Source organism: Rana temporaria, chromosome 3 (assembly GCF_905171775.1).
Source record: "Rana temporaria chromosome 3, aRanTem1.1, whole genome shotgun sequence".
Lineage (NCBI taxonomy): Eukaryota > Metazoa > Chordata > Amphibia > Anura > Ranidae > Rana > Rana temporaria.
This window is the reverse complement of record NC_053491.1, coordinates 41,599,936-41,610,965: the sequence shown is the minus strand read 5'-3', so window position 1 is coordinate 41,610,965 and position 11,030 is coordinate 41,599,936. Positions and strand designations below refer to the sequence as shown.

Here is an 11,030-nt window from a genome sequence, read left to right as displayed (position 1 = left end):
GTGGGGTCTTATTGACCCCGTATCTTACTGTAAAGAGGACCTGTCATGCTATTTTCCTATTACAAGGGATGTTTACATTCCTTTATAATAGGAATAAAAGTGATAAAAAAAATGTATTTTTGGGGGGAAAAGTGTCAAAATAAAGTAAAATGTACAATAATTTTTATTTATTTTTTTGAAGCACCCCTGTCCCCGTGTGCTCGCATGCAGAAGCGAACGCATACGTAAGTCCCGCCCACATATGAAAACTGTGTTCAAGCTACACATGTGAGGTATCTCTGCGAACGTTAGAGCAATCATTTTGGCCCTAGACCTCCTCTGTAACTAAAAACATGTAACCAATAAAAGTAATTAAAGTGGATGTAAACCCCAAACATTTTTTGGGGGGGTTTTGATGTCCCAATGTAGAGTATAAGATTCCCTATTATATGTGCCCAGTCTTGCCACACAGAGTTAATCCAGCGCCGAGCAATCCTCTTTTAATGTTCAGTGAAAATGAACAGAATTCCAGATAAAAACTTGCCAAATTATAAAGTCCGTTTCTCTGTTCTTGCTTTGTATTACAGGTTATTTACATATCCTGGTAATATACAATGAACTTTGGATCACCTCATATTATGATAAACATAACATATGATAAACATGTCCAAGCTCTAGATATGTAAATAACCTGTAACACAAAGCAAGAACAGAGAAACGGACTTTATAATTTGGCAAGTTTTTATCTGGAATTCTGTTAATTTTCAGTGAACATTAAAAGAGGATTGCTCAGCGCTGGATTAACTCTGTGTGGCAAGACTGGGCACATATAATAGGGAATCTTATACTCTACATTGTGACATCAAAAACAAAAAAACAATTTTTTGGGTTTACATCCACTTTAAAGCGTCGCCTATGGGGATTTTTAAGTAGCGAAGTTTGGCGACATTCCATGAGTGTGCGCAATTTTGAAGTGTGACATGTTAGGTATCTATTTACTCGACGTAACTTCATCTTTCACATTCTGAAAAAAAATTGGGCTAACTTTACTGTTTTTTTTTAAGCACAAAACAGTTTTTTTTAAAAAAAACACGCGTTCAAAAAATGTCTGCGAAAATATCATGCAAGATAAAAAGTTGTAATGGCCGCCATTGTATTCTCTAGGGTCTTTGCTAAAAAAGCATATATAATGTTTTGGGGTTCTATGTAATTTTCTAGCAAATAAATGATGATTTTTACATGTAGGAGAGAAATGTCAGAATTGGCCTGGGTGCTCCAGAACGCCTGATAGTGCTCCCTGCATGTTGGGCCTCTGTATGTGGCCACGCTGTGTAAAAGTCTCACACATGTGGTATCGCCATACTCGGGAGGAATAGCAGAATGTGTTTTGGCATGTAATTTGTGGTATGCATATGCTGTGTGTGAGAAATAACCTGCTAATATGACAAACTAGATTTTTTTTTTTTTTTTTTTTTTTTTTTTTACAGAATTTTCAGTCGTTTTTCTTTTATAGCGCAAAAAATAAAAAAACCCAGAGGTGATCAAATACCACCAAAAGAAAGCTCTATTTGTGGGAAAAAAAAGGACAAAAATTTCAAATGGGTACAATGTTGTATGACTGACTAATTGTCATTCAAATTGTGAGAGCACCGAAAGCTGAAAATTGGTCTGGTCAGGAAGGGGGTTTAAGTGCCCAGTGGTCAAGTGGTTAATAACTGTCACTGTACTTTTCCTGTGGGTGACACAGGCAGGCTCACCGCCCCCTGGAGGTGGAAACGGAATTACAGTTCCCGATCTACTATGAGATCAAAATGTGTACACAACTGTTATCAATGAGTTTCATTCATAACAGCTGTGCTTTCTGTAGAGATGCTGTGATTGGTGCACAGCTTTCACAAAAACAACAATCTGAATAATGTGATTAGCTGTAGCCAATCACAGCATGTCAACAGAAAAGGTGACATGAAAACCCATTCATGACCGTTCAAACGATTATTGTTACAGAGTTCATCGCCATGACAGCAATCGGTGAAAAAAAAATCCTGATTTCCCCCCCCCCCCCCCAGTACATTGGGATTTTGGGGATTTGTACTGTCCTGATATATATCTGAGCCTCAAGAAATGAGGTCTAGTAATGAAATAAATTTGATGTACTAACCATCCCTCTCTTACAGGTGGTAGCAGCAACCCACCGAGAGAGTGATACACCATAAGATGATCAGCAAGAGCACCAGCCCTTTCTGTACCCGCGCCTATGCAGCGTTTCAAACGGAGAGAAGTATTTCTGGAAAAGTTCAAAGCCAAAAATATCGAATGGTAAACTATATAAAGTGTAATATACAATAGCGCAAACATTGCTTCATGACATCTGCATGTCAGCATTTTAAAGCAGAACTCCGCACAGGCAGTGTAATATGCGGGTGGGACACATGTATGTCTCGCCTGTCAAAAGTTTTCTCAATTTATTCAGCCAGTCTTGTGATCAAGCAGCCCTGCCAGACAATGTTTCCGGGTCAGCGACCTGACTTTTTTTTACTGCTGTAGTGAAATAATTGAGCTTGGTCACCGCCCCGCCCCCAGCCTTCTGGTAAAACAGTGTTTCACAACACTGATAACTATCACAGCGCATTGGGCAGCGCTATACAATGTAATGTAGTCTGACTGGTCACACTGATACCTGTTCCTCTCCCAATATAAAACCTGCCACGAGGAATAGGAAGTTAACGGAAAAACATCTTTTGCTATTTTTACTGATAGTATTTAAGAAATAGGTGTAGTGAATACAGCATTGGAGTCCATTGATGTTTAAGACTTACCAGGAGTTCCATATATTAGATTAGTCATATGTAAGGGAAGACACCAGGGACACCATACCAAAAGAAAGTACAGTACTTCTGAGTATAGTATAGGTGTCTTTTCCACATGGAACCTTCCAGTATTTGCAGCGACTACCTAAAAAGGGGACCCTACAGCAAATAGTGGAGTGGTGTCACTTATATCTGTACATGGAGTGAAGAAAACCTAGATAGAGCCATATAGAGATAGATGTCATGCAGCGTGTTTTGGTAGAAAATGTAAATGTTTGATTCAGAGCTTCTAACTGAAATTCATTCAATGACCTGTCTGTATTTTCTTCTTCAGGGCCACCTATTTTTCGTTATGGATTATTCATCGGAGATCTATTTAAAGTGATATATAGACATCCAGCACTTGACATCAGCAGCATCAGGATCCTGGCAGCAGAAATGCTTTGTGGTCTCCAGTATCTGCACTCCAGAGGAGTAGTGCACAGGTAATGATCTTAACTGTTCAATAATTTTACAATCCCCCCCCTGCCTTAACACTTTAATATTGTAAGCTGGTCATACATTGTTAGTTTTTTTTGGAGGAATCCCCCTTTGCAAGCACATTGTATAGTGATAGTGGCACCAGCTGCTATTGGAATACATTGACCAGTGGCTGCTGATTGAGAAATATTTTCCAGTATTTCCCTTTGACAGAAGTTGATGAAGTGATCAAATTCTGTTAAGTAAGGACTGTAACACACATTAAAATGTGTGAATTTACTGAACCGGATGATTTTTTATCACTTTATTGTTTTTTTTAAATTTCATTAGTGACAATGATGAGCGCGCACTTATCTGATCTTCCTTCCTCATCCAAAACAATTATTCCATAATCATACAGCTCATGTACTGCAATCAGTTCATGAAAGATATGATTGTTTGAATCATATTCTGTGTTAAGGCAGTGCTAGGAAAAGGGAGCTTTGTGAATGCTATAATAATGTAAGAATTGTATGAGCTGCAGAGCTGACATTCTTTTTCTTCACAGGGACCTGAAGCCTGATGACATTCTTCTCTTCCCGTGGTCATATAAGATTGGCCGACTTTGGTCTGGCATTGACATTGGATCAAGGACAGAGACAGAGGCAGCAGGAACATATGCCTGCAGGGCCCCGGAGGTAAGTAAAACCATTCATCTACTTGTCCAGTGTGATCATGATTATGGCATTTATTCACCATATTAAAGGGAACACATTCACCGGATTAAAGGGAACACACACACACACATATATATATATATATATATATATATATATATATATATATATATATATATATATATATATATATTGGATTAGTTCTGACCAGGATTAAAGAGAACCTGTATAGAAATGGCAAATATAGATAAAATGACACCTAATTTTAAGAGAATCCATATACAGTAAAACCTTGGTTTGAGAGCATTTTGCAAGACAAGCAACATTTTTTAATACATTTTGCCTTGATATACAAGCAATGTCTTGATATAAGAATAGCATCATGTCACAACTGAGTATAAAAAGGAAGAGAGGAGCCGCTAAGTGTAGCAATATGGTTACATTTAATGAAGGTACAACATTTAGCAACTTATTGCTACACTTAGAGGTGCCTCTCTTCTCTTTTATACTCTGTAAAAAAAATGCTTTGATATACAAGTGCTTTGGATTACAAGCATGTTTCTGGAACGAATTCTGCTCGCAAACCAAGGTTTTACTGTAAAAAGAGCAGAACGATGGCAGCCTTCAACGCTACAAGGAAGTTTCAGTTGTGACTGGTTTGAGCCATGGTGACAATAATTGGGTGACATGAAAACAAGACGGATATCTTCCCTGATCTGACTTTATTTACAGTCTGATGCTGGAGGTCGGCTATTGTCTGCCTCTGGGGGTCCAGTTCAGCTACAATATGACCCTGGGGATCCCATCCCTCTGCTCAGGATAGTTTGAAATGTATATATCCCTGACATCAGTCTTTTTTTATCAAATCTTTTAGGTAAAAAATGCTTTTGTCGATTTGTTTTTTTGGCTTTCTGCCTGTCAGTGCAAGAGAAATACTCCTACAGCTCTATGTGAACAGGGGATAAAACTGGACAGTGTGTAATGACTAGTCTGTATTCACTACACACAGACATAGATTGTACTAAATGCTGATGTTGGTTTACAATCTGACGTGTCATCCTTATGCATCTCTCTCTCTCCTATTCCTACAGATGATTAAGTCTAAGCCATATGACTGAACGGCAGATTACTTCTCCTTTGGAATCCTAATTTTTGATTATTTTTATGATTATGACGACCAAGGCAATGGATTCAATACGTGATTGAGCCGGAAGATGCTGATCCTGATCTCCTGGACTTACCACGCAAAGTACGTATGCAGTGACCCCATAAAAAAAGTAGCCAATCAGCCAGAATGCTTTAGAAATGTGGTTTGTACTCTGAAACAAGTGAAGCCACATTCCGCCTAATGATAAAGTATGCTAGAAGGTGGAGACAACCTGTCACATGACCTTGAAACAAGTCATGTGACATCACTCTCCTCCTATGAGGAAATATTATTTGCAGCATTATGCAGAGAACACACAGCACTCTACATTTACTAGGATGTAAATTGTCAGCGCCGTGTGGAGACCGCAGGGCTTTATAAATAGACATTTTAGAATTTTTATGCCTTTACTGTCTTCTTATGTTTTTTTCTTTTCTTTTTTCCCCCCACAGTTATTGTGAAAAAACCACCACATGCGCAAATGGATTTTTAACAACATAAGAGAGCACCCATTTTTCTAAGGCATGGACTGGGAGGAGGTGGAGAAGAATAATTCCCAAATTTTTGGAGTGCGAAAGGTAAGTAGAAATGTCAGCATTGTGTGTGGTGTGCTTGGCATGTCTCCGGACACTTGGCTGTGACCAATCATGACACTTCGGGGGGGGGGGGTGTTTTGCTTAACCCCCCTGGCGGTATTCCCGAGTCTGACTCGGGGTTAGATTTTTGTGCTAGGATCGGTAACCCCGAGTCAGACTCGGGCTCGCCTCGCTGGATCCACAGGCAGTGTTTTCTTACCTTGTCCCTGGATCCAGCGATGCCACCGCGCTGTGTGAGCGAGTGGGACCTCGCTCGATTCACACAGCGTCCTCCTGTGCCGCCGATCTCCATTCCCTGCGACGTTACGACGCACGGGAGCGGAGAACGGCGCCAAATTCAAAAACGTAAACAAACACATTACATACAGTATACTGTAATCTTATAGATTACAGTACTCTATGTAAAAATTACACACCCCCCTTGTCCCTAGTGGTCTGCCCAGTGCCCTACATGTACTTTTGTATAATAAAAACTGTTCTTTCTGCCTGCAAACTGTAGATTGTCCATAGCAACCAAAAGTGTCTTTATGTCAAAAATGGTTTTAGAGCAGCGATAAAAAATTTATAATCACTTGCAGAATTGTGCGATAGCGATTTGTCGTCATAAAAAAATAGTATGTAAGTAATGACAGCGACAATTCTGCAACTGAGCAAATTTCAGTGATTTTGAGTTGATTACATTATTGAATAATTTTTATTATAATTATATTATTATTTGTTATAATTATTTATTATATTTTATAATTTTGTTTTTAAAAACATTTCATACCCGGGATCCCTACAATACTCTTGTTTGTTCAGATTTAAGTGAGTTATTCCTAAGAATTACAGGCCTACAGTATAAAACGCCAAATTTCCTTGCAAATAATGGTACCGCTTTCAGCACCTTTTTTCTGAAAGAATCATACCGCCAGGGAGGTTAAAGCGGTTGTAAACCGCATATATAATTTATTTTTTTTTTTTTTTAAGCCTGCAAGGCAAAAGGCATAATCAGCTAGTATGCACCGCATAATAGCTGATTATGAAATACTTACCTCGGAATGAGGTGAAGAACACTTACCTGGTCCACGCCAAGCGAGATGTCATCTTGCTCCGGCGTGTCTTCCGGGTATCGCCGCTCCAGCGCTGTGATTGGCTGGAGCGGCGATGACGTCACTCCCGCACGTGCGCGCGGGAGATTTCAAATCGGCAAGGTCCGGCGGCTGCCGGTCCTTTCGCCGTGGATTCCCCCTGCGCCGCTGCAATCAGCGGCGCATTGCGAGGGGAATATCTCCTAAACCGTATAGGTTTAGGAGATATTCTTTATACCTACAGGTAAGCCTTATTATAGGCTTACCTGTAGGTAAAAGTGAAAAATAGGGGTTACAACCACTTTAAAGAGAAGCCATTAAGGTCAGATTAATGAAAGAATCTGAATTGTGCAGCATTTTTATTTTCTACTTTAGCTTTACTTTACATCTGACACATCAGTTTTATGCCTGGGAAAGGAGTTACATTTGTTAGCTATAGGGCTCTGTTATTTGAGGCTGTTGTGCACTCAGGAGCTGGGAGACAGTGTATGTGAAGCTGAGCTCTCACCCCGACTCTCAATCTGATGAATAAAGCGAGTAAAGTGAAATAAGGGGACAAATATAAACCTTTCAGAAATTAATCTGCACAACTCTAATAGTGAACATCCATATCCCTGACGGTGAGCAGTCATGACTGGTATCTTGCATCTCACAGTCATATGGACTTGGATGGCCCATACAGGGGTAACAGCCACCAGAGGTCATAGAGGCTTTTCTTCTAATCATTCATGGATTTTAATTTCTCTCTTTCTTTTTTTTTTTTTTCTCTCTTTTTCAGAGCTTAACCACTTCCCGCCCGGCCTATGGCCGATTTACGTCCGGGAAGTGGTTATGAAATCCTGACAGGACGTTCTAGAACGTCCTGCAGAATTTCATGCCGCGCGCGCCCGTGGGGGCGCGCATCGCGGCGATCGGTGATGCGGGGTGTCAGTCTGCCACCCTGCATCTCCGATCTCGGTAAAGAGCCTCCGGCGGAGACTCTTTACCACGTGATCAGCCGTGTCCAACCACGGCTGATCACGATGTAAACAGGAAGAGCCGCCGATGGCTCTTCCTCACTCGCGTCTGACAGACGCGAGTAGAGGATAGCCGATCGGCGGCTCTCCTGACAGGGGGGGTTAGCGCTGATTGTTTATCAGCGCAGCCCCCCCTCGGATCGCCACACTGGACCACCAGGGATGCCCACCCTGGAGCACCAGGGTGGGCAAAAAAAAAAAAAAGCCAGAAAAAAAAAATGTCTAAAAAATAAATAAAAAAAAAACATAAAGAAAAAAGATGCCAGTCAGTGCCCACAAATGGGCACTGACTGGCAACAATCAGTGCTGCCACCCCAGTGTCCATCAGCGCCACCCCAGTGTCCATCAGCGCCACCCCAGTGTCCATCAGTGCCACCCCACAGTGCCCATCCATGCCCAGTGCCCACCTAGCAGTGCCCATCTGTGCCACCCATCAGTGCCGCCCATGAGTGCCCATCTGTGCCGCCCATGAGTGCCCAGTGCCGCCCATGAGTGCCCATCAGTGCCGCCTATGTGTGCCCATCAGTGCCGCCTATGTGTGCCCATCAGTGCCGCCTATGTGTGCCCATCAGTGTCGCATACCAGCGCCGCCAATCAGTGCCACCTCATCTGTGCCCGTCAGTACTACCTCATCGATGTCCATCAGTGCCATCTCATCGGTGCCCATTAGTGCCGCCATATCAGTGCCCGTAATTGAAAGAGAAAACTTATTTACAAAAAAATTAACAGATTTTCAGCCTTTTTTTAGTTGTTGCGCAAAAAAAAAAATCGCAGAGGTGATCAAATACCACCAAAAGAAAGCTCTATTTGTGGGGAAAAAAGGACGCCAATTTTGTTTGGGTACAGTGTAGCATGACCGCGCAATTGCCATTCAAAGTGCGACAGTGCTGAAAGCTGAAAATTGGCTTGGGCGGGAAGCTGCGTAAGTACCTGGTATGGAAGTGGTTAAGGATAACGGCACAGCACAAAATAGAACCTGAAAGCTTCATGGACCAACAAGAGGCCATCTCTGCTGAGGAGCAGAGGCTGTTCGATGGTTCTGGCTCTCCGCTCTGCCCCCCCACACTCACTGGAGCGCTGAGCTGTGGAGGGGTGGGGAGCGCCTGTCTCAGTATCTCAAAGGGGAGCTGAGAGGGCCATCAGTCCAGGCACCTATCAGATCCAGACATCCATTGTAAATAAATCTCATTATGTACTGCTGTATATTTGAGAATACACACACACAAATTTATATATATATATATACACACACACACACACACACATTGTTTTTGTTACTGTTATTATATATGTATTATTGATTATGGTTATATATTTTATTAAATATTACCTAGTATAAAATGTGTTAGTTATTTATATTATTCATTATAGTATATTGATATAGCTGTATCTGTTGTTGTTCTAGATTTGTTACCTATATATTTTTATTTTCCATTATTTTATTTATATATATATATATATATATATATATAATATGAGAGAGAGAATTCATTACTATATATTTGTCATTATCTACTTATTGGGGAATTGCTATGTTATACTTTGACATGCCTTATTAGTGCAGGGGTTGACAAATTTGCTTGGAATCTAGGAGCCAGGTAAAAAAGTTAGGAGCCAGAAAACGCGCCCCGTCCCGACGAGCTTTAGGTGTTAAGTTCTTTGTGCCATGTGCTTTTTCATTCAGGTAGAATTGTATTTGTGTGGGCACAATAATTTGTCGTTCAATCGTTGATTTATCTAATATTAAACAACGATCTTCGTGAGACATTGCAACATGCCTACTTCGCATGGACAAATTGGAGTGCAATCACTGTATCAGCCACAAATAACGTATTTGTCTGATTTATGTTCTAACGAACGACGACTCATACGACCAGTTCCTGTGTTGCAAAATATGAAACTTGAGACATATTTTGTGTTTCATGTGACATCAATTGTTATCCTTTTAGGTATATGTGTACCTAAGTAGATGGTAAAAATATATCTTAAAAATAGGTAGAAAAAGGAGAGTGTGCTCAGCAGTGGATTATACACATGTGGACTCTGTAGTTGTGTTTTTGTAAACGTTTCAACCCTCTAAACTTTTACCATTCTGTTTTCCCTGTCTTCAATCTCGTAGGGCGAAAGGAAGCAGCAAGGCAGGACGCAAGTTCTCAAGCCACACCCCCGAGGGATCTGTATGAAGGGGAAGCTGCCACCACATCTGGTAAAGTATCATATACCACAGATACACAGGTAATGTAGATGTAGGATAACATAATTTTAATACATGGTTTGCTTGCACATTTCAGGAGCAAGTCGTGCTGGGTCTTCAGTTGACAAGGACACTGCCCAGCTCCTCATTGCTGAAATCTGGTCCTGCAGGGAACAGAATGAAGACATCCAGATAGCAGCACAACATTTTTTAAAAAGAGCTAAAAGGGTTGAACTCCAGTTCAAAAATCTCCTGGATGTTTTGGGTAGGGTTTGATTTGTTTTGTTGGTAATTTTTTGAGGATATTAGTGAAACCTTTTTTTGAGAATATGTGTAAAAACAACAGAAAAAACAAACAAACAAAAAAAGTGATTTTTACCTTCATATTTAATAAAAAAAAAAAAAAAAAGTGATTTTACCTTGATATTTAATAAAAAAAAAAGGGATTTTTACCTTGATATTTGAATAAAAAAAAAATATGGACCTGTTTTGAAAAAACAAGAACATGTGTGTATATATGTGATCCTCAAAAATTTTGAACACAGACATTCAAAAATAAAATTTTTGGAGATTAAAAATTGTGTGGCTTGTTATTTTAGATCAATGATGACAGTGGGCCATATTCTTATACATCTAAGGCGGCGGAACGTATGTACTTTACGTTACTCCGCCGCAAGTTTAAGTGGCAAGTGCCTGATTCACAAACCACTTACCTGTAAACTTGCGGAGGCGTCACGTAAAGTCCACCCGCGCAAGCCATCCTAATTCAAATGATCCTGGCAGGGGGCGTGGATCATTTAAATTAGGTGCACTCCCGCGCTGATCGTAATGCGCATGCTCCGTCGGGTAAATTACCCGACGTGCATTTCGCTAAATGACGTCTCACGGACGTCATTTGTTTTGACTGTAACGTAAATGGCGTCCAGCGCCATTCACGGACGACTTACGCAAACGACGTTAAATTTTGAAATTTCGACGCAGGATCGACGGCCATACTTAGCGGTCAGCGTAAATATTGCAGCCTAAGATAAAACGGTGCAAGCCGTCGTATCTTAGGCATGTTTAAGTGTATCTCAGTTTGAGAA

General features: G+C 40.7%; 1 protein-coding gene across 2 annotated transcripts in view; it reads left to right on the top strand.

Moving 5' to 3' along the window:
* Nucleotides 1–2,140: 2,140 nt before the first annotated feature.
* LOC120931214 (probable serine/threonine protein kinase IREH1) overlaps nucleotides 2,141–11,030 on the top strand; it is a 90,884-nt gene continuing 81,994 nt past the window's right edge. The window contains exons 1-2 of one of the 2 annotated variants that reach the window (XM_040342442.1): nucleotides 2,141–2,295; nucleotides 3,121–3,271. The gene's annotated coding sequence lies outside the window, so the exon portion shown is untranslated. The remainder of the gene's footprint in view (nucleotides 2,296–3,120; nucleotides 3,272–11,030) is intronic. The other variant, XM_040342445.1, reaches the window with a different exon arrangement.